General features: G+C 39.5%; 1 protein-coding gene and 1 long non-coding RNA gene across 4 annotated transcripts in view; one reads left to right on the top strand and one right to left on the bottom strand.

Annotated features, from left to right (window-relative positions):
* LOC125961819 (metabotropic glutamate receptor 7-like) overlaps positions 1-24585 on the top strand; it is a 325017-nt gene that overhangs the window by 106105 nt on the left and 194327 nt on the right. The gene's annotated exons all lie outside the window — the stretch shown is intronic.
* LOC125961832 (uncharacterized) overlaps positions 16780-24585 on the bottom strand; it is an 88401-nt gene continuing 80595 nt past the window's right edge. For 2 of the 3 annotated variants that reach the window (XR_007472892.1, XR_007472893.1), the window contains exons 6-7: positions 18512-18655; positions 16781-17740 (exon numbers count right to left, since the gene is read on the bottom strand). This is a non-coding gene — a long non-coding RNA (uncharacterized LOC125961832). Of the gene's footprint in view, positions 17741-18511; positions 18656-24585 lie in introns of all 3 variants that reach the window. The other variant, XR_007472891.1, reaches the window with a different exon arrangement.

The following is a 24585-nucleotide window of genomic DNA, read 5'->3' as shown; positions in this document are numbered from 1 at the left end:
TTTAAAGTAAGCTTCTTATAGACAGTATATAGTTGGATCATGCTTGCGATTTTTTAATCTACTCTTCCAATCTCTGTCTTTGACTTGGTTATTTAGATCATTTACCATTAACATAATTATTGCCATGTCAAAGATTTGGTATACCATGTTATTTTTTGTTTTGTCTTTTACCTTAGTTTCTCAATCCTGTGTTTCTCTTATTTTGCCTTCTTGTGGGTTACTTAAACATTTTTTAATAAGTCCATTTTAATTTAATTCATTTATAATCATTTGTGTATACTGTTTGTATAGTTTTCTTAGTGGTTGCTTTTGGCATTACAGTATACATATGTAACTTATCATAGCCTACTGGAATCACTGTTTTATTACTTCAAGTGTAGTTTCAAAATTTTACTTCCATTTAGGTCTCTTAATATTCCCCAGTTTTAAAGTATGATTTTCTGTAGTATTTCCTTTCTCTACATTGAGAACCCCATCAGACGGTGTCATCATTTTTGCTTTGACCATCATATAGAATTTAAGAAACTCATGAGGCTAATCATAGTCTCTTATATTTACCCCATTTGTTTTCACCCATTCCATTGTTCCCCTTTTCTTTCTGAAGTTCCCAGTCTTCTGTTATTGTTTATGTTTTCATAACAGTAGGTGATATCTTGGATTTCCAGTGCAACTGGATATGAGTTTCAGGAAACACTGAGCCTGGCTCACTTAATGCTACTGAGTTGGCGGGTTTGTATATGTTGGGCCTGTTGGCACAGCAGATGCTAGCAGATTAGACTAATGTTGATGGGACTAGTGCCACAGGAGGATGGGTTCCCATTCAGGCTATGCTGCTGCTACAGTAGATCAAGTCCCCCTCTACCCCAAGTGTGGGCCAGTGACCTGCTGCTGTCACTGCTTTGTATTAGGCTCCTTTTGCCTCAGGTGTGTGGTGGGATCCCTTGGAAGCTGCTGCTGCTGCTGTCAATCACAAGGTTAAATTCATTTCAGAAATACTTAAGTATAAATATATAGCCTGGCTCTTGTAGGACCTCTGTATTTTTTTTAATTGCTTTCATACAAATTATCCCAAATTTAGTGACTCAAAACAACGTAAATTTATTACCTTACAAGTCTGACTTTGGTCTCAATTGAGTAAAGTAAAAGTGTTTGCAGGATCGACAGATGAATGGATAAAGATGTGGCACATATATACAATGGAATATTACTCAGCCATAAAAAGAAATGAAATTGTGTTATTTGTAGTGAGGTGGATTGACCTAGAGACTGTCATACAGAGTGAAGTAAGTCAGAAAGAGAAAAACAAATACCATATGCTAACACATATATATGGAATTTAAAAAAAAAGAAAAAATGGTTATGAAGAACCTAGGGGCAGGGCAGGAATAAAGACGCAGACATAGAGAGTGGACTTGAGGACACAGGGACGGGGAAGGGTAATCTGGGATGAAGTGAGAGAGTGGCATGGACATATATACACTACCAAATGTAAAATAGCTAGCTAGTGGGAAGCAGCCACAAAGCACAGGGAGATCAGCTCTGTGCTTTGTGTCCACCTAGATGTGTGGGATAGGGAAGGGAGGGTGGTAGGCAGATGCAAGAGGGAGGAGATATGGGGATATATGTATATGTATAGCTGATTCACTTTGTTATGAAGCAGAAACTAACACACCATTGTAAAGCAATTATACTCCAATAAAGATGGTTAAAAAAGAAAAAAAAGTGTTGGCAGAGCTACATTCTTTTCTGGAGGCTCTTAGGGGTGTTTCTGTTCCCTGGACTTTATCCGCTTCCAGCGGTCACTTGTAGTCCTTGACTCAGAGTCCCCTTTCTCCACCTACAAACCCCAAAATGTTGCATCTCTCTGATTCTGCTTCTATTAGGACATCTCTCTCTTTCTCTTTCTACAGTTGGGAATGGTTTTCTGCTTTTAAGGACTCATTCAATTAGATTTGTTCCATGAGGTAATCCAGGATAATCTTTCTATCTCAAGGCCTATAACTTCAGTCATATCTGCAAAGTCCTCTTTACCATGTAAGGTAACATATTATTAGGTTCTAGGGATTAGGGTGAGGGCATTTTTAGGAGCCATTATGCTGCCTACCACACCCTTAACAAGTGACCTTGAGAAAATTACTGAGATTTTTAAAGCCTTACTTTCCTCAAACATAAAATGGAAAGAAAGATAACTAGTTAATATCATGAAAGTGAAACAGTATATATGAAATCAACTAATTCAAAAAATAAGATTTCTTCTTTTTCTTTATGATTTGCATGATTCTCAGAGTTCAGTTACTTGAAGAGTTCCTTTTTCTTAAACAGAACTAAGGAATTTCAGGGTTCAGGTGCTGTAAGATTGTCTGAATTATCTGAGTAACAATTAGCTAAGCACAGGTGTAAAGCATTTGATTTACTCCCTGGTGTCCTTTATCTTCTCATCCCACTAAATCCATATCCCTTGTCTAGCTCCAGCCAGTAGAGTCAGAGCTTGTTTTACTGTTTAACTAAAGTTCAATTTAAATTTGCTCTACATCTCCAGATTCTCAGCCCTGGTTGCATATTATAATCACCTGGGGAGATTTCAAGACCTACTTGATGCCAGAGTTTTACCTATCATGGATATTTGAAGAGGGACCTGGAATGAAATGCTCTAGCTTATGGTTTGGGGAGCCAAATCATAGTCTACACTGAGCCAAATCATTTGCGAGATCACCTCTAAAAAGCAATTTATCTGTGGTGACTGATGCTCTTCCTTTGTCAGTATGCTTGTCCCTCTTTGGGGGAAAAGAAGAAGGGGAAAAAAACCCCAGCGGTTGGGCTCCCTGAATTATAACCTGATGCTGTGGAATTAGTGTTGGCTCAGAGCGCACATCTTCGGATACCCATTCTCTCTCCTGCTTCCTTGCATGAGCTTATATCCTTGGGCAGTTTTTCATCCACCACCCTCTTTTGCTTCTAATCTTAGCATGTAAAGTCTCCCCTTAATGAAAAAGCATTTCATGAGACTTACTGGGAGCATAGGTCTGTTCCAGACCTATCCTATGTTAGCTAAAGCAGATATAAGTGATGTATTTTTGGCATTCATCCTTGTGGGTTGGAGAGAGAAGACAGAATTTTATCCTTTAGGTGTCATCTGACTGGGCAAATGGGCTCATTCCCTCTACTGCCTACCATGTAAAATACTGAAGGCGTTACCTCTAGAAGGTATGTTCTAGGTATCAAAATAGTTCAGATAAGTCATATTTCTCAGTAACAGGTGACAAAACTATGGCTTAGGTGGTGAATTTTCCATGTCAATTTGTCTGGGCCACCATGCCCAGTTATTTGGTCAAATATTATTCTGGATATTTCTGTGATGGTGTTTTTGTGTTTTTTTTAATTTTTATGTTTTATTTATTTATAATTTTTGGCTGCATGTGGTCTTCATTCCTGCACGTGGGCTTTCTCTATTTGCAGCAAGCGAGGGCAACTCTTTGTTGTGGTGTGCGGGCTTCTCATTGCGGTGGCTTCTCTTGTTGCAGAGCATGGGCTCTAGGTGCACGGGCTCAGTAGCTGTGGTGCATGGGCTTAGTTGCTCCACGGCATGTGAGATCTTCCCAGACCAGGGCTCAAACCCGTGTCCCCTGCATTGGCAGGCGGATTCTTAACCACTGTGCCACCAGGGTAGTCCCTGTGATGGTGTTTTTGGATGAAATTCATAATTAAATTTGTGGTGGACTTTGAGTAAAGCAGATTATCCTCCATAATATGCATGGGCCTCATCCAATCAGGTGAAGCTCTTAATAAAGACTGACCTCCCTGTCGCAAAAAGGAATTCTGCCAGAAGACTTACAGAAATTGAACTGCGACTCTTCCGAGAGTCTCTAGAAGCCTAACCTGCAGATTTTGAATTTACCAAGCCTCTATTATTGTGTGAACAAATTGTTTAAAATCTCTCTCTCTTTCTCTATCTTTATATAGATATGGATATAGATCTAGGTATCAATATTGATATCTAGATCTATATCTGTCAGTATATATGGGCACATTGTATACACGTGCTGTTGGTTCTGTTTTTCTGGAGAACCTTGACTAATACAGTGGCCCATATAAATAAAAGGATGAACCCAAGTTCACCCAGGTAGAAAGTAGTACGATGAGAACTGGAACTTAAGGCCTCATGACTCATTCAGCTGTGAACACTGACCCAGAACTGGCGTCCGCACACTCTGGCCCACTGATCAGATCTCGCTTGACTCCTGGTTTTGTACATAACGTTTGGCTTGAACACAGCCGCATCCATTCATTAACGTATCGTGCATGGCTGTTTCTGTGCTACAGCAGCAGATGGGCAGTTGCAATGGAGACGTATGGTACAGAAAATCCAAAATATTTACTATCTGACCCTTTACAAAAAAGATCTGCTGATCCCTGCTCTAGGATGCCATCTGATTTCTGATAGCACCGAGTAGAATAATTCATGCACATTGGGATAGATTGTTAATCTCATGTCCTCCTTAGGTCAAAGATCTCTTAAATGCTCACCCTAGGAATAGCCAGCTTGGGGAGCACTGTCTGAGGATGAAGAAATATTTCTTGCCAGGTCTTTCTAATCCACACTGCTCCCTGACTATGGTTCTTAAAACCTATTTTTTTGGTAAATTTTTATTGGAGTATAGTTGATTTACAGTGTTGTGTTAGTTTCAGGTGTACAGCAAAGTGAATCAGTTATACATATACATATATCCACTTTTTTTTTTTTTCTTCTTTTTTCGGTACGCGGGCCTCTCACTGTTGTGGCCTCTCCTGTTGTGGAGCACAGGCTCCAGACGCGCAGGCTCAGCAGCCATGGCTCACGGGCCCAGCCACTCCGCGGTATGTGGGATCTTCGCGGACCGGGGCACGAACCCGTGTCCCCTGCATCAGCAGGCAGACTCTCAACCACTGTGCCACCAGGGAAGCCCCACTTTTATTTTTTTTTTAGAGTCTTTTCCAAATAGCCCATTACAGAGTACTGAATGGAGTTCCCTGTGCTAATAAGAAGAGCAGGTTCTTATTAGTTATCTATTTTATGTATAGTAGTGTGTATATTTCAGTCCCAATCTCCCAATTTAGCCTCCCCGCCACAATCCCCTGGTAACCCTAAGTTTGTTTTCTACATCCGTGCCTCTACTTCTAAAACCTGTCTATTTTAACCAACTACCACTCATTGCTTACTGTCTCTGGCTTCATGTACTTGATAATAAATCTACTTCTTGTTCTATCCTGGATGACATGTTCCAAGGACTGAGATAATATCTTTTCTACATAATTTGTCCTTGATATTGTCTATCTTGGGGTCTTCATCTATGTCCCAAAGAAGACAGTCACTCTGTCTTCTAGTACTACTACTAATACCACATTTTATGGCATGAATTTGACCCAATGCACTGAACTATCCCTTTAGAAGCTGTACGCAACCTGTCACTGGGTTTTAGCACAGGGGTAGAACTCAGATTAGTGATCATATGTAAACAAATCTACTTGACCAGAAACTTTTTGTCTCACCATTTATTACACAAGTAACTTCTGTCTTTGCATCTATGATGTAAATATTTTTAATTTCCTAAATTATCTGAAAAATTATTTAGAGCTTCCGTTTCAGTAGGCATTGGAATTGCTGTGTTATGACTATTTCATTATTTTATTTCCAAGTGTTAAATTAGGCTTCAAGCTTTGGCCAAGAGTAGACAGGAAAGGGTTTCAAAGAAATGAAGAGTGGGAAAGACTTCTGATGCAAGGGAGACTTAATAAAGATTTGATTTTGAATCAATAATTTATAATAAAGGTTTGAGTTTGAATCAATAATTTATGTCATTGCAAAATAGCTCCCTGCTAAAATTCCATTCTTTGGTAATCATTAAGTACAGAAATTAACAATCAAAATATGCAGTGATCTTCTTCATTTTCTAAAAACAAACCTATATCTAGATGAGAGGAGAATTCATCTCATAACTCAGCCTCTGGACTTACGACTCCAAGTCCTGTCTTCTTTCAACCATACCTGCTAAGTTTCTGTCTAACTTCTTGAGCATGAGGTAATGGCGTCAGCTTTCATCCCCTTCCTCAGTATATAGCTTGGTGAGTATGAGTAAGGGATCTAAAACTTGAGAACCTGGGTTCAAATCTTGACTCTAAAAATTTACTTGTTGAGTACTCTTGAGCATGTTATCTGTTTTTGCCTCAGTTTTCTCATCTATAAAATAGAGATAACATTACTTCTCTCAGGGAGTTGCTATGAGGGTGAAAGAGAAAATTCATACAATGCAAGAATTTATCAGTTCTTGGAACACAATAAGTACCGAAAAATAATGTTAGCCTTTATCAAAGGCCCCCTCATTTTATGGATAATATAGATTAGTTTATATAGGTCTAATATTTACATATACATAAACATTTTGTACCTATGTGTGTGTATACGTTCTTCTTAGAAATTGAGCAGTCAACATTCACATCTAAAAATCTGTGCTCTGTGAAATGTAGAAATCCTGTGTACAGACACAGTGCTATAGTTATCTATTGCTACATAATAAAGAAGTCCAAACTTAGTGGTGAAATAAACAAAAATTTTAATATGTGCCCAGATTCTGTGGGTCAGCAATTCAAACAGTACACAGAGGAGATGGCTCGTCTCTACTCCATGACTGATATCTGAAACCTCAGCTCATGAGGATTCGGATGGCTGGAGCTGGAATCATCTAGATAATTTTAATTCACACGTCTGGCCCTTGAAGACTGGGCCCAAAAAGGACTGTTGACTGGAGTGCCTATAGATGGCTGCCCAGGTGGCTTGGACTTCTCATAACGTGGTAGTTAGGATTCAAGATAGAGTATTCCAAGAGAATGAGTGTCCAGGGTTGAAGCATTCCACGAGAATCATGCAAAAGCTGCATGACCTTTTATGACCTAGTCTTAGATGTTACATAGCATCACTTTCATTATATACTATTGCAGGCGTTGGAGACCTTTTTCCATAAAGTGTCAGACAGTCAATATTTTAGGCTTTACAAGCCATACAGTCTCTTTTGCAACTACTTAGCTCTGCTGCTGTGATGTGAAAACAGACACAAACAATACATATACTAAGGAACATGGCTGTGTTCCAATAAAGCTTCATTTATAAAAGCTGGTAGAGGCCTAGACTTGGCTCACCAGCCATAATTTACTGACCCCTGCTCTATTGTTTGAAGCCATGGAAAGCCTGCCTAAATTCAAGGGAAAATGCCCACATCTGGATGCGAAGAATGGCAATGAATCTGAGACCCTGTATTAAAACCACTACATATGGGATATTTATAAGAGGATCTGTCTGCATACCTTGTTTCTCCCATGTATGCTGGATATGAGGTATTGGGACATCTTACATCTCTGTAAGCCTGGGTCATGGTCAAAGTTGGAATCTGAACTCAATGACCTTGATTTCTGGAATAACTGGTAACTCTAATTATGATTTGCTTACACTCCTTACCCCAATAAATATACCACAAAAGATAGATTTCAAGTAAACAATTGCTTTATGGCAGAGTTTTATTAAGTCTCCATTGACTGAATTATTCCATTTTGGTTGGAAAGCATGAGTTTTGTTTCTTTCCTAAAGAGATCTGCAACTTTTCAGATGTGGCATTTCATTCTACTGAGAGGATGATGTAGGTTTTTATAAACGGAAAAAGCAGGGCAGGCTGAGTTCACTCAGATCGTACTAATGCTTACAGGAATAACCAAAACTGGAACACAGGCTTCCAGGTTTTCCTATCCTGTGCTCTTTCCTGTAGGTGCCATTGTCTGCTGGGTCTGGCAGTAATAATTTCTGACCTTTACCTCTCTATGCTATTTTGAAGTGGTTTTGGGTTTTGTTAACTTTCCTATGAGTTTGTACCTGGTAGAAAAGACTAATTTAAGGGATGAAAATTCCTGATGATTGCTTCAGTCAACCCTTAATACACACCGAGCTTCATTAGTAAATAGACAACTCTCAGACCATTCCCTTGGAAGAGGTCGCATAATCAGCCTTTGTGTTGATTTCGCATTCTGTTCCGTAGAGACAGAACAAATTAGAATAATTAGCTGGTACAGGAAAGCACAAAGAACTTTCTTCTGTGTTTGTGATGCATCCCGTAATAAGGGTTGAAAATGAGACTGGAGGTAAGAACGTGAAACTCAAAAGAGCAAAGGAGAGAGGATATTGTTTCTTTGAAAATAGTCTTTCAGTGTTGGCCCAGAAGAAGTATGAAGCTGAGGAAATTTTTTTTTTAAATGATGATTTTTGTGTTAATGATATGAGCGTAGAATTAGTAAGAATCAGGAAGCAAGCATCCTTTTCCACCAAGGACTTGGGAGCAAATGAAACCATAAATACTCCCCGCTCTTGGAAACCCTTTTGGAGGAGTAATCAGAGAAGGGTAAAGGCAAAGCCTCAGGGCAGAGGTGTTCAGAGCAAAGGGATAGGAGGAAAACAAAAGGAGAGTGGATATGTTTAGAGCTGTCATTTTGAAATTTACCTGCTTCAGATTCAGTGCTGCTTTGCTTCTGTGTTGGTCCAGTGGAAATCCTCAAAGCAGGAGCAGCCGTATTTTAAAATAATGTTAGAGCAAGTGACTGTAATCCAGGTCTCTTTAGCTCAAGAGCACAGAGGAGAGTATGAGGAAGGAGTGAGGCCACAAGGAATTGTTCACTGGATAATTTTCCCCAAACCTCACTAACTGGGAGAAACTGACCACTGGATTATGTGCCTTGAAGGAAAGCAAAAATGTTGAAAGCAAGGAGTGTGGAGCTTATTTAGAAAGCAAGCTGTATCATTTGGTCACCTGCTGATGATAATAGCATTGGCTGAGACCTGACCGTTTACAATGAAGGCACTTCTGTAGGTAATAAGTTCCAGGAGGGCCCGAACTGAGTATGTCTGTTTCAGCATTTAGCATGGTCTAGCATCTGAGAGGGCGGTACATTATTGGCATATAGTAGACTTAAAAATGAATACTTGTGGATTATCTGAACGAGTGGATGTGTGTGATTCATATCCTATTTGCAGGTCCTATGCCCTACAGTGGATTTTCAGTGTCAGGTTGTGAAAGTATTTATGACGGGGATTGGCATTGTTCCCTATCTAATGGATAAAGATTACACATGAAAGGACTTTACATTGACATACCAAAAGCCTCATAGGAATTACATAACAAAAAATAAAATTGGATTCTGTATAATTTCTAATTTGTAAGCTGGCCAGAACACTGGTATTTCAGCCAGTCCTCTGGTAGTTCCGATGACGTCCCCATGATCACCCAGGCATAATCAGAATGGCTTTAGGATTTGGGAGCCAAAGTGTTCCTCAGTATTTACTGCTTTGCTAGTGCATTTAAGAAAATGGACTATTGAAAAAATAGCTTCAGACACAATATGGCATTTTATGATTTAGCATGAAATCTGAGAAATATAGAGGTTATCTGAAGCCTGCAATGGTAACGTTCCCTCTGCTATTGAAGTTATTGTCTTTAAACAAGATTCTACATCACTAATGCTATATATATATATATATATATATATATATATATATATACATATTTTTTATGATATTCAGGTTAATTTCCTATTCTCTCTAAGGAAGTAATTGGTTGGTGGGTATGAGAGATGGTGTGGCTTCCAAAGGTGAAAAGTATTATTTTGTTGTAATTTCCAGCTACCTAAGGATGGGAGAGGCCAAGGACACTGCAGTCAGTATATTATGTGGAGCAGGTTATATTGTGGTTTATTTATGAACTTTTACATGTTTATTTTCTATGCAAGTTTGTGTGCTCCTTTTTGAGTTTTGGTAGATAAGTGTTTTGTAACTTTGGAATACTTGGAGTTATATATATAACTTATATATATATATATTTTTTTAATGTAGTAGTTAAACCCGTGGAGAGTGTACTAGTCTACCTAGGTTCAAATTCTGGCTTTACCCTATGACTTCCCTGTGGCTTCCTCTGCTCACCTATTAAAAAGGAGGATAATAAGACTGCTGTGGTGTTATATACTAAGCACTATTTAAGCATTTGCTATAATGATTATGTATACTCGAAGGCAAGGAACTTGCCCCTTGATCGTCTCTGTATTCCTAGTGCTTAAGAATTCCTAGTGCTTTCCTAGTGCATTGTCTTAGGATAGAGATAGCTCAGTATAGTTCTTCTCACTATAAAGTACTGTTACGTTGAAAGTCTTTGCTTGTGTACGAAAAATCTATGACATATCTGCTGAGGACAAGGAAAGGAATAGTTTTAAAAGTGCAATGGATAACAAAAGATTGTATGATGTAATGCCTTTATTATGTAATTATAAAACTAACAAATGATCATGGTAGAAAATTTGAAAAACTCCTAGACAAAAGAGAGATCAACAAAATTTGGAGTAACTTTCAGAGTGTAGTGTAGAGCTGTCCATGAATATTAGTGCTTTCATATTTTCCAGGACTTTAGACTCTGCTTCTTAAGAGTGTATTCATGATATTTTACTTTAATGATGATTTCATCATGGGGACACACACACACAGAAATCTGTTAAAAAAAAAAAAAGACATGTAAATCACTGATGTTTCAGATAGCCACATGAAATAAAGTGAGAAAGGTCAACAAGCTGAAAGAATGTGGAGTAGCATCTCCTTAATTGCTTACATAACTCTGATAATTACCTCTTTGTGGATAAAGTAATTAATGGGGAATCTAATTCAAGAAAAAGATATGAACTTCAAGCCTTCTCAAAGCCAAGTATTTCTTTCCACAAAAGGTTACTTTCCACGGCCATGCTTCCTTATTACCAGACAGGGAAAGAGTATTGTATGGCAAAGGATCTTCCTGAAGGAGGGTGCTTCCCACAGATTGTCATAAATGACTTCGGAATTACTGTTGCTGTATTACCAAAATCTTAAACTAGGATATTTTTGACAAATGCGGTCCTTAGTTAATTGTTAGAACTACAAACTGTCAGATGGCTCTGAAATAACAATTGTCTGGCTATTCTTCAGGGTGATCACAATATGGTAATGACCTTGAAGTATCACTAAAAACCAGGAAGGTGTGAGTCTTCCTTTCGTGCCAGAGTGAAATGCGAGTTGGAGTTGGAAAAGAGGCCCACAACCAAGTGACAGAGAAGGAAACGTGAGGTCATTGGTGAAAAACCAGGTTGAAGTTAAGGTGAAGAGGCATGAGGAAATGGGCAACTGTTACAGTATTACAAAGATCATCAAGAAGCATATCCATGAATGTGGTTTGTATTGCAATCTGCTAAAAAAGAGACAAATATCCTGGCCTGGCCTTCATGGAGATTATATTTTATTGATTCTGATAATAGATTATTGTTGAAAAGGGCCTCCTATAAATTATAACCATGCAAAGGCAGCAAGATAATTTATTTTTCTTTATGTATGTGTTTCTCATTCCTACTCACTTCTCTCTTAGGGGAAGAGAAAATCACAAAAAGCAAAAATGTCAATTCTCAGCTATTCCTTTTCAAAATAATTTTTTTTGCAAATTCCAGTGGAGGCAATAGGTTAACTGTTAAGATTTGTAAGCCTCAAAAAGCTAGATTTTTACAAAGTGTAGCCAAATTTTATTACATAAATAATAGCTTTGGAAAGAATATGTGGTGATGCAAAGTTGGAAAAAGATGGTTTTTCTTCCGTGAATGGCTTCACTGTGTTGGGAGAAGAGGCAGAGAAGAAATCAAAGTAATTAAACATGGGGTGAGTTTTCCTGATAGGGGACTCTAGTGCTTTAAAATAGACTAGATAATCCTAGGGATAATCTGAGGGTAGAACAGACCAATGCCTCATTTCCAATCTGGTACCCTGGAAGAAAACAGTGTATTTCCTTTGAGGTCTTGAGAGGTTTTTCTTCTGCTTTGTTTTGGTTTTGGTTCTGGTTCATTTTGTAATCAACCTTATTAAGGTATCATTTACATACAATAAAATGCAGACATTTTTAGTCAACGGTTCAGTGACTTTTAATTAATGTATACATTTGTATAACTACCACCCCCATAAAGATAGATAACAATTCTAAAACCCTAGAAAGTTTCCTCCTAGGCTTTTGCAAAAGTATCCCCATCTCCCACCCCAAGGCCACCACGGATCTGTTTTTTATCTTTGAGATGACTTTTGCCCAGTTTAGAATTTCATGTAAGTTGAATAATACAGTGGGTGCCCTTCTGATCTGGTTTCACTTGCTCAGCATATGGTTTTTGAGATTCATTCATGTTGGGATGTTTTAAACCAGGACTTTAGCCTGGGTGGCTGATGTTGTCTGAAGGCACCTATAGGTACATCTGAGTCTCTGGTATTGTCACTGTCTGTTCTTGGCTCGGTATTTTCAACTTTATAAGAAGCACAAGGTTGAAGTAAGGAAGATCATTGTCAGTATAATGGAGGTGAAGTGGGTTCTGTTATATAATATTCTCAGCATAAACTGATCTGCTTGGAATCATTGTGTTGATAATGGACAAGGATACTCTTCCTCCAAAAACCTTGATACTATAAAACTTCTAAAGGACGCTGTCCTAGGACTCTTTTAGTTTTCATGTTTTGGGAAACATTTCTGGAAAAATCAAATGCTCGCAACCTGAAAGAAGCAATTATTCACCTGAAAGCTGACTCTGCTTAAGTTGAGTTGTCCGACCTTTACATGCTGATAGAACCCAAATAGCCTTGCAAAACAATGCTCTCTTATTGGATATAAGCATATAGATTAAGATGGACGTGTATATGCAGTAAAGTGAAAAAACAGAGAATCTTTGAGTTTCCCTTGCTGGGTTTTTTAATTTTTTCATTTAAGTTTCTATAGCATATGCTAATAATTCAGGGTAACCTCAGGTTAGTTTTAGGTCCACTCTTTACATAAATGTTGAAGTACTCCATACCCACCTTTTTTCTACCTTCCTTCTTTTTTCTTCCATCTTTCCTTTGTAACTTCTTATAATCCATTATACTTAATCCTGCATTTGCTGAGGTGGCAATTAGTGTAGGAAAATACTGTGAAATTTTGCTGTTCAGAATGCATGTTGACTAAATTCTATATTGAGAAAAGGTCTGGATTTACCCAGAGTAACCCTTTCTCAGCGTCTTTGAATAAAGGGCATAGAAAGTGGGCTATATATAGTATCCTGACAGGTATGTAGAATTCATAGCAATTGCCCTAAAGAGCTTACCTAGCGTAGATGCATATGAATGCATTTAATGATTGTTTTATTGGCAGCAGTGCCAACATACGCAGTCTGTTTGGTTTTATATCATTCTCATTACCTGCTGTTTACCACTGTATACATTGCTAATGGCGTGGTTTCTATGGCTTGTGAATTTCACGGCCAAATAATATGTAATCTATTGCACACTTTAGTGTAGAAGATGGAGACTCCATAACTTTTCGTGTGCTCTTTGCCCCTCTGGAATGTATTACACTGAGATCAGTCAAAGTAATAAATTTATTTCAAATGTGCGTGATAGCTAAACATCAATTAGGACTGATGGGCAATATTTCTGCTTCCAGCAACATAACACTGTTTAAAGACTAAGTCATTGAATGTGGAGTTACTGAACATGGGACTCAGTTCAGTGGGATCCCTTCTTAGAAAAATAAAGCAAAACTTGAATTGGATTTGTGTGGCTTATTCAAGTTAACTAATCAGCTACATCTTGGTGAACTTAATTTGTCATAATCGTTTGGTATTTATTAACTCTCTTCCCCTTCTTCCCCCGACTCTCACGAGAATGGATCATGAGTATCTTAAAACATACTAAGTCATCTTCCATCCCTGTTAATCAAACTACAAAAGCACATTTTCCTTATCCGTTGCGGAGCACAGGCTCCGGACGCGCAGGCCCAGTGGCCATGGCTCACGGGCCCAGCCGCTCCGCGGCATGTGGTATCTTCCCGGACCGGGGCACAAACCTGTGTCCCCTGCATCGGCAGGCGGACTCTCAACCACTGCGCCACCAGGGAAGCCCAGAGTAGCTGTGCTTTTAATTCTCTACAAAATTAAAACCAGCAAAGAGAAACATTTTCAAGGAGCCACCACATTGTAGCGCTTTAGAAAGAAGACTTTAGAATTAAGGGCAACTGTATCATTTTATAGCTAAAGGACCTGAGGCCTAAAGAGGGAAGTTAACCATCCAGGTTAGGGAAAGGGGTGAAGATCACGTTTCCAGCTGAGAAAGAGTCTAGAGGGACTCAATCTGAGCAGGCCGGAAACTGAAAGGAGGCCACGAATGTTCTGGGAAGGCTGCCATCTGGCCTCAAGTGTGGGATTCAGACAGGGAGTGGACCCGGGGGGAACTGAGCTTCTTCAGTAGGCAGAGAAGTCCACCTCGTCTCCGGAAAGTGCCACTGACATCAGGGAGTTGAGGGGAAAGAGCAATGAATTCCAGTCCACCTGAGAAAGCAGGCCAGTCTGATTAACTCTGAATTTAGGCTTATTTCAGATACTTCTTGAGAAAGAACTTGGACAAGAGCAAGTCCCACGCAGCCTCTTTTAAATCCATGCCCAGTATTTTCTGGTGGAGCTGCTAAACCCTCCAAGTGACTCCAGTATTTTAATTTCACTCTATATTTAATTCTGACAGTTCTATGACTGATTATTTAATGGGCAAATAAGTAGGGTCACAAAAGAGTGTGAATGTATTTTACAAGATGATGGTGGGCGGAGTGGAGCAGTCTGGAATGGCACACAACTAAAAAGGGATCTTGGTAAAGAAAAACGTCTATTAGAAATGGAGAGGAATTCGCAAGGAAATTAGTGCCTGATACCACGCCCTTCTCTCTTCATGTTTAGAAGCTAGTTTCTAATTTTATTTTCATAGGAGATGTCCCTGTGATGAATTCTCTTTTACCTCCACACCATTTATCACATGGACATACTGTGAAGTTTGTGTGAGAGAAAGCAAGTATTAGAATTTGTCTTGCAAGGAGCTATAAACACTTCCTGGAACAATCTAGGGTAGAAGGAAAAGGAAAGGAAGGTGGAAACAAAGGAGAAAGACAGCTAATGATGCTGGAGTCTCTCGCTGGGATTTGTGGTATCTCTTTTTGAAACTAAGTACAGAAAGTCAGAACTTGACTGATTGTTTCTTGATCACAGTTTGTTTTCAGTTTTGCTTTCTTCTTGCTCTCTCATCAGTTACTCCAGCCAGTGCCATGTCATTTTCAGTTTCAGTAAGCATGCCTGTCTTGTTTCCATTCACATTATTCATGCAAACGTTGATTGAACTGATGACCCCGAGTTATGAAGGAAACATTAGATACACCAGTAGATACATTTCTTAATTTTAGAAAAAAATTACCGAGTGAAGGTTAAAATAACTCCTCTTAAATTTGTCATTTTAAAAATACTTCTCCTAACATACAATACCTCATTGCCTAACAATGCCAGATAAATGAAGAATTCCTATGTATTCATGAATGCAGGCTACTGTCTATATGTTTTGGCAGGTATGACCGTTACCGAGGGTAACGGCCTGGTTTGCTGGCCATGTCCTGTCTCCTAGAAAGTTGTACTTTCTGTTGTCTTTCAGTTGGTCCATTGGGTATCAGAGGTGAATTTATAAAACTATACTTCCCTTTACACTTAGTGTTTTCTTTTGTTTTGTTTTACTTGAAGTATAGTTGATTGACAATGTTGTGTTTCAGGTGTACAGCCAAGTGATTCAGATATATGTATTTCTTTTTCAGATCCTTTTCCATTATAGGTTATTACAAGGTATTGAATATAGTTGCCTGTGCTATACAGTAGGACCTCGTAGTCTATCTACTTTATATATAGTATACTCTTACTTTGTGTGATCCACCCTGGTCAGACCACATGATTATTTTCACTTCTGATATAATTTTTTCTGGTCCAACCTCAAATCTTTGATAAGATATTTTTTAGCATGTGTGTGCTCTAAATTCAACAGTAGCTATTAGAGATATGGTTTTGCACTAGGTATTCTTCGTTCTTTTGTTCTCGGCCAACCAACTGAAAGTTAGCTTTTATTTTCTGGTTGGTTTGCTAGACGTTTATGACTATAATAAAAGTCTTACATTTTGCCTCATATCTTAAAACACAATCTGAATTAGCAATGGGTATTGTGCTATACATAGGCGCTGTGATATAAATATAGTTTCTAACTTCAAAAACATATAGCCTAGAAGGGAACACAGACACATATGCAGCAATTATGGCAACTGCATTTGTTTACTAAGTGAAAGAGCACTGAGATGGATAAAGTGCTAACAAGGCTTGAACAGCCAAATCAGCTTCAAAAATAGATGCACAGTTCTTTAAAAATCTTTTTAAAGTTTTTCCAGCTACATGTAGAATATAACTTAGCATAAAAATGGTATGGGTTTTATTTTAAGTAATTTAGCATTCTGACATCCTCATAATGAAATTAAATCCAGAAGGAGGTTTCTCTCCATGATCTCTTGAAATGGTCCTTGATCATCCACAATATTTCCCATCATCACAAAGGTGGTACCGAGGGCAGGAAAGTCCAGCATTATTAAAGTTTCATAAAGCGAAGTCAATTTTAAGAATATAATGTCCCCAAACTGATAAAGGTCTTGACAGATAATTTCAAGGGAAGCATAAATTATTTTCTGTTTGTCAGAGGGCAAAAATATTTAGGTTGAGTTAATGAATGGTAGAGTTTTTGAGTGGAGAGTGTCCTTAAAATATTATGTAGATCTGTACTGTCAACAGATGCTAGCCACGTGGCATTATTTATATTTAAACAAATTTAAAAATAAGATTAAAAAATCAGTTCCTCAGTTGTATTTGCCATATTCCAAAGATGTTTATTAGCTCCATGTAGCTATTGAATACTGCATTGCATGATACAGATATAGAATATTTTCATTATCACCAAAAATTCTATTGAGCAATACTAAAATTATACCCAGATATTCACAGAGAAGGCAACCAAGTCTCAAGGAAATAATATAACTTCCCCAAGATCACACAGCTATGTTTTTAAAGAAAAAGACACAAAGGAAATAGTAACAGAGGCATTAAAGAAACCCAGTAAGTTTCTGGAGCAGTCAAAGTAGGGTTTAAAAGTGCATACTTAGCTGTTAGCAGGGCTGAAGCTCTTGATGGTTGGTAAGATCTACCTGCCTGAATTTGGACATTAGCATTTTATGCAATGAATTAAAAGCAAAAAATCCTTTCAGGGAATGGCTACCAGCTCCATATTTTTAGCCACTGCCGTGCTTCCAGGTTATGTTTATCACTTTCATATACAGGGCACCACTGTGAGATGTGATGGTTTATCTGACCCCAGAGAAATCAAGAAATCTTGTGGGGGTTATGGCTATATTTGAAAAGGTTGATTTTTAAATGCATCATGCAGACTGGCCCTGTTTTAAAAGGGATTCCTGCCATCAAATAATCAAAATGTAAACTCTCTTCTCACCTTGCAAAAGTCAAAGATAGTCCCTGCATCTTTATTATTTCGTTGAAATCCAAATATTATTTTTCCATTCTCTAACTTGTTTTCCTCACAGTGTGATCAACTATTGCCAAGGAAGGAAAGGTTACATTTATCAGTCAAAGTTTGCTAAAGGCCCCCTAGGTAACTGAACCCTCAGGAGAAACAATCGTCATGTATTCTTTTTCTGTTGTTTCAGTATCTTCGTAAAGAGTCATTTCAATATGTTTGGTTCTGTAGCAGAGGTTCCAGTGAAGTGCTTATCTTCCTCAGAGGTCCAGAAAGCCTGCGAGTCTATGGGTAAAGATGGGTAAGGAGAGAGAGGGAAGGAGGCTAGATAGAGGCTCAGTGCTGAGACAAGGACAGTGTTCTAAAGCCTCCTGGGGGTGAGGCTGGGGTGCACAAACACCCACGACTAATCTAGACAGAAACTGAATAATCAAGGGGACGACCACTGTGAAGTCATGTGGTCACCTTTCCCTCTAGAAATAAACATTGCCCTCAGTAAGTCTCCTCCCGCCCCAGAAGAGCATTAGGAAGGTCTGGAGAGGGGGATTATTGGCAGAAATGGGAAAAGCAGGTTGAAGGGATTAGCCTGGAGCAGAGAGCCCAAGAAACCCAAGCCAGTAGATGGAAGGCAGACTTTTTCATGGAAGTCTCCAAGCCCACGTCAAGTTCTGGGACCACCAAGTACAAGTCAAAGAGTGCTCATTTAACCCCTTTGGGCCCCCACGGGAGTGGAGGAAGGCTGGACAGAGAGGGAGAAGGGGCCATTGAAGGTACAGTATTTACTATGGGATTTAACTCCTCAAAGGCCTCCCAGTAGCTTCAGATCTGCTCAAGAATCCTTCATGTCCTGCTGGTGTGCAGCGAGTGGCTCACAGCTTCAAGGCCTCCTCTGCCAGATGGAGAACTATTTCAAACATCCTGCCTCTATTTTGTACTGTAGCAATGCAGACAGGAAACCTGACCCCATTTTCAGATTCTAAAGAGAAATTCTAAGTACCTGAAAGACTGAGGAACATGGTGGCTTTTATTTAAGATGTGGAGATAGAGAGCACATACCTGGACTTGGCCCTGCAGCAGCACCGAATTGCACCAAGAGTTCCCTTTATTTTCTCTCGCATCTCTGTTCCTCCTTTTCTCTCTGCTGGATTAGCCATGGGGACTCCAAGTTCTTCATTGTGTGGTCCTGGTACCAAGATTCTCCTGGGAATTATAAAGCTATTCACCTTCTACATCGAGCACTTCTTATTTTTTCCCCAACAACGTAAGTCATCCTTAAGAAGGGTCAGGGTGCTAGCTCTTAAATATATTTTAGTCATCCCTTTGTACATTAAATTCTCTTTCTTGGAGACTGCTCCTGAGATGGTGTTCACCGTGCTCCCAGCTGGCCTCCTGAAGTTCTGCCCTGCCTTCCCCACCAGGTACAGTTCAGGAGCTGGCTACTTCAGGGTGATAGGTTATCTTCTAGTTGCTTTATTCCTTTCCGTTTTACATTTAGAGAGTATACTTGGAATACATAAACTTCTCTGTGACCACAGCTTTATTTGCAACCCACAGGTTTTGTTATGGCATCTTTTCATTATCATTCAATTAATAAAATTCTAATTCCCATTGCGACTTTATCTTTGACCTACATAATGATCAGAAGTATGTTTTTAATATCCAACTATTTGGTAAAATATTGGTTATATAGTTTTAAATTTCTTGCTTATTCGGAGTCTTGTTTTATAACCAGAATATAGTCAATTTTATAAATGTGCCATGTGCACCTAAAAATTTCTGCATGATATATATATTCCATCATTGTTGGTACAGTGTTTTATGTAAATTTAGGCCAAAGTTTTTAATGATGGTACTCAGATCTTCTATAATCTGCTGATTTATTGTTGTGGTTCTATGTTACTGATCTAGGTAATTTAGATTTTTCTATTTCTACTTAGATTTTTGGAATTTCCCTTCATATATTGCATTGAAGTTTAGATTTATAATATATTCCTTGTAAAGTAACAGTGGGTTTTATTATCCTGCCTTATCGCCAGTGATACTTTTTGCTTTCAAATGTATGTTAACATTAAAAAATCTTCAATTTTGCTTATGGTTGTTATGCCATAATTGTTGAATCCTTTCATTTTCAATCTGACTCTTGTCTCTTGTAGGTGGCATAGAATTAGGTTTTTTGTTTGTTTCAATAATCCTTGTCCTTTAATTTGAGTATTTACAGTTAATGTATTTTCTTACAGACCGTTTACTCCTTGTTTACTATTTGTCCCACCTTGTTATGTTCCTTTTGCTCTTCTTTCTTCGAGATTTCTTCAAATTCCATTTTCCCTTATATTAGCTTGTTACTTTTACATAAATAGCAGTTACACATGTACCATGACTTATTAGCTCTTTTACTGCTTCTCAAGCAATGCTGAGATCTTAAATTTCTTTTACTACTTTTTCCTCTTCCATTTGTTTTAATGCATTCTAATTTTTGATATATTTTATTATTACCCTTTTGTGTTGTTAGATTTTATTTAGGTTTATCCACTTATCCTTTCTGTTATACATAATTCTTTATAAAGTCCTTATTTTCATCTGTGATAATCTTCCTTCTGCCTGCAGGTCTCCCTTTATAATTTAATTCAGTCAGTTCTGATGAGAAAATATTTTCTAAATTTTGTTTGTCTGCAAATTTCCTTATTGCATCTTTCCTTCCAAACAACATTTTCTCTGCCTCTACAATTCCCAATGGGCAGTTCTTTTCTTTAGCACTTAAAAATGTTATTCCATTATTTTCTAGTATCCATTCAGTTTCACTGAGAAGTAAGCTGTAATCTTAATCCTATTGTTCCTTTGAAAGTAATCTTTTTCGTTGGGCTGCTTTTAAGATGTCATGTTTTTCTTTGCTATTCATGAATTGTACTGTGGTGATCTTAGGTGTGGTTTTCTTTGTATTTGTTCTTGTTGCGCTTTTTTAGTGCTTATTGAATTTATGGCTCCATATATTCCTTTTAGTTTTAGAGAACTCTCAGCTGTTAATATTTCTGAAATATTGTTTTCATCCCAATCTGTCTCCTTTTTTCTTTGGACTCCAGTTTATACATATGATAAAAATGTTTACTGTGGCCCATATGTCTCAAATGTGCTTATGTGTACTTTTTATTCTTTTCGTTTCCCGTGCTTTAGTGTTAATATTGTTACTACTCTATCTTCCAGTTCACTTACCTCTCTTTACCTGTGTCCAATCCATTACCAAGTTTTAAATTTCATATAATTTTTAATTCTATCAGTTCAACTTCAATCAGTTTATAGTTTCTAGTTGTCAAGTTAAATTCTTCACCTTGTCATCTATTTTCTTGAACTTGATAATATTTACCAAAATATGTAAGATCTTTAATGTTTAGGTCATCTATGATTCTGATTCTGTTTTGTTTTTTATTCTAATTCTCCTTTTCTTGGTAGTCTTGGTGGTTCTTCAGTGAATACCAGACTTGGGATATGACAAGTTGTAGAGAATCTGAATGACATTACAGTTGCCCTTTGGACAACCTGGGTTTGAACTGCACAGATCCACTTATACATGGATTTTTTTTTTCAATAAGTAATACAGTACTACATGAGCTGTGGTTGGTTGAATCCTCAGATTCAGAAACACAGATAAGAAGGGCCGACCATAAAGTTATATGTGGATTTTTGACTGCACAGGGAGTCAGTGTCTCTAACTCCTACATTGTTCCAGGGTCAACTGTATTTTCTTGAGGAGAGAATTTCCTATTCTTAGGTAGGGAGCAGAGGGGAAGATCACCTCAGTCACCTGGACCAACTTCATACTCATTTTTCTTCTTTATAAGGTTCAATGTAGATGTTGCATCAACCTTCCTAACACACAGACACACAGACACACACACACACAGACACATAGACACACACACACACACACACACACACACACACGTAGAGACTTCCAATGTCCTAATTCATATCATTAGTTTTCCATTGGGCCACAAATCTTTCATAGGTTCTGAACCCCAATTTTGTCTCTTCAGCATTATGAGCCAACTAAGTCTTTGCTTTGACTTCAGTTAGCTTTTGTTTGACTTCTTAGCATCTTGTCTTGTCTACCTATTATACACGGAAAATACTGCAAGGGAACACTGTTGCTGAATCCAGCTCCGTTCTCTGAATCTTTACTCTCTCTGTGATTTTGGTCCTTAAAATTCTAGCTGCCTTGTTATTTCTCAATTCCAACTCTGGTTTCCTTAGTCCTATGACATTGTCCTAAGTTCTACTGGCTTTTCTACCTCTTAGGAGCCACATTTGGTTTCTCAGACTTTTGCTCTTCATCAGTAGTTCCTAAATGACTGGGCTAGAATCGCATGTGCAGAATATTGTTCTCACTTCAGTGAGTTTCTTCCTCTATTTTACTTTTCTAGGTCATGGCTACCTCAGTAGCTTTCTAACGCTGACAGTCAAATGTTGCTTATGATTTATCTGGCCTTTCTAGTATGTTTTCCTAAGGTAAACTGATATAGTTGGAAACAGAAGTTGGTACCCACCATTTAAAAAATCCTGTTTTGTCTTTCTATGAATTCTCTTTTTGTCCCATCTTCTGTCACTTTTTCCTACCCAAAATTCCCATTCTCACAGATAGATTATTTTAAGATTAAAAATTATTATTAAGCTAATATGTTAATTTTGAAAGGAATTAATTTTGCTTTGAACAAGAACACAGATTGGTGAATGGAACATGGAAGAATCCTTAAGACCTTTTTCATCTCTAAGAGTAGTATCCAACCATCGGTACCATCATAAGTTTGTCAACTATGGAAGAAAGCAGTCTTTATAAAATCAGCATTTTTTTTCTTATTTTTTTTATTTTTTTGGGTGTCACCAGGAGTTGCCTTAGACCACAACTCCTGGCAACACCAAATATAAATGAACCCTGTTACCCATGGGCGTTTACTTGGCTCTGCCACCCTAAGATTGGCCTCCTGGCTCCTTAACCCCAGGGGACTCTAAGCCCTGGGCCACATTCTTGAACCCAAGCCCTGCTCCTCTGTCAGTGGGCAGAATAATCCTGATACCCCCTGGACCAGGGACTGGGCACATGGCCCACATCTGCCACCACACGGGTCAGGGCGAGAGGGAAGAGGGACCTTGACATTCTCTTCTGGTTTCCCTCTGGGGCTTGGAGTCAGATCCAGGCAAAGACCCCTCCCTTCCGTGTGGAGCTCCTGGCCCCTCATTTGCAGCGCCCAAAACCTGCCTCTGGGGAACCCCTCATTTTGCTTTCTTTGGCTGAGGGTGCTCAGGAAGGAAGCACTGCTGAGACCCAGAATCCCAGGCCAGAAGATGCCCAACAAAGTAGGCTAGGCCAGCCCCAGGACATGATACCGGAACTCCCTCCTAAACAAGACTGAACTCATCACACAGATGGGGAAACTGAGGTCGAAGAGGGCAACGGCTTACTGGCGGAGCCTGGAGCAGAGTCTCTAATGGACACATTCCATGTTACCACCAAAACATGGGATTTCTAGAGTGCAGCTCAGCCCGTGCTGACCCCCCCCTTAGCCTGGCCACCAAGGTCTCGCCTCCATAATCCCATCCCATGACACCCCCTTCCTGTGTCCCACACAACAGCCAGATTAGACCCCTTGCCCTCAGGCTGTCGTTCACAGGGCTCCTTCTCCCCGAAGCTCCTTCTCCCACCTCTGCCTGCCCAAGTTCAACCAGCCTCTTTAGAGTCCGGCTCAATGCCAGCTCCTTCGTGAGCCACCCAGAGCCCTCATGCGCCTCTAACCTTCCGAGGTGCTTTGCCTCCACCCGCACACCCCGCACTCTGTTGTCCACGTGAGCTGTGGTTACGGTGTGTGAGCTTCCTGAAGCCGCAGACCACCTCCCCTCTGGGCCCCAGCACCTGGCGCAGTACCCAGCACTCAGTAGGTGCTCAGTAAAATCTCCTCCTCATCTGATGCCCTGCCATGTCCTACCGATAACTGACAATGATGGCTATTGTTTATCGAGCATATACCATAAGCCTGGCTCTGGTTCTGTCTCCCATCCTCATGTGATGGACCCAGGTCACAGAGGTTGTGTGACTTTCCTGAGGTCACAGCTCTGGAACTGGAACCCCACTGGTTCTTGTGCCTATATGAGTCTCCTTTCCTTCCCACTCACCTCTTCTAGGTCAGACCACCATCATTTCCTCACCCTGTCCTGTCACTAAAGACTTCCCATGACTCCTTGTGGCCCACTAGACAAAATCTAAACCCCTGAGCATGGCATCTAAACTCTGTGACATCTGGCTTCTTCCCTCTTTGCAGCTTCTCCTGTAGTCTCTGAGCATCATCTCAGTTTCCAGCCTACTGTACCTTGATTTACTTGTAGGCTCTGCACATGCTCTGCCCTCTGCCTAGAACACCCTTCCCCTACTTTTCCTCCTGTGAACTCCTACACATCTCTCAACATCCAAGATCAAGGGTTACCTTCCATTCTAGTCAGATGAGACAAGCAGCAAATGAATTGGACACAAAATTGAGAGCTCTACGAGGGAAGGACCTGTGTCATCATAGTATCCCCAATGCTTAACCCATAATCAGTGCTCAGTCAACATTTGTTGAATGAATAAATGAATACTCTACATATTCTTGTTGACTACACGGAGAAATGGCAAAAGAATACAAGGCCACAGTATGCAGGGCTGGAGGTGGAAGGGAAGACACTGAGGCCAGGAAGGCCAAGGACGTGGTGGAGTACAGTGACAAGTACTTCAGGGGCTGCTCTGCAGCAGAGCCACGCTCTTGGCAGAGGGAGTGTTTGTGAGAGACAAAGGAAGGAAAGTGATGGTGTGAGGGAGGCTCTGAAAGTATGTGTGTGTGTGCACGCACACGTGCATGTGAGAAGGCGGTGGGGATGTATGCGGGGGAGTGTGCGTGTGTGAGTGTGCTGCATTTGTGAATCAGTCTGTGAGAATGGTGCTGAGGAAGTATGTGAAGGAGCACGTGTACGTGGCTTGTGGGTCTGTGGCGGAGAGCCCGTGCGTTCTATTTGTGCATGGGGGTCTGCGTGAGAAGGCGAGGGTGTGGGCCACGAAGGCTGTGCCGGAGGTTGTGCATGTCTGCGGGGCGAGGGGGTGGGGACAGTGATTG

This window comes from Orcinus orca, chromosome 17 (genome assembly GCF_937001465.1).
Source record: "Orcinus orca chromosome 17, mOrcOrc1.1, whole genome shotgun sequence".
Classification (NCBI taxonomy): Eukaryota; Metazoa; Chordata; class Mammalia; order Artiodactyla; family Delphinidae; genus Orcinus; species Orcinus orca.
This window is presented reverse-complemented; position numbering and strand designations above follow the sequence as displayed.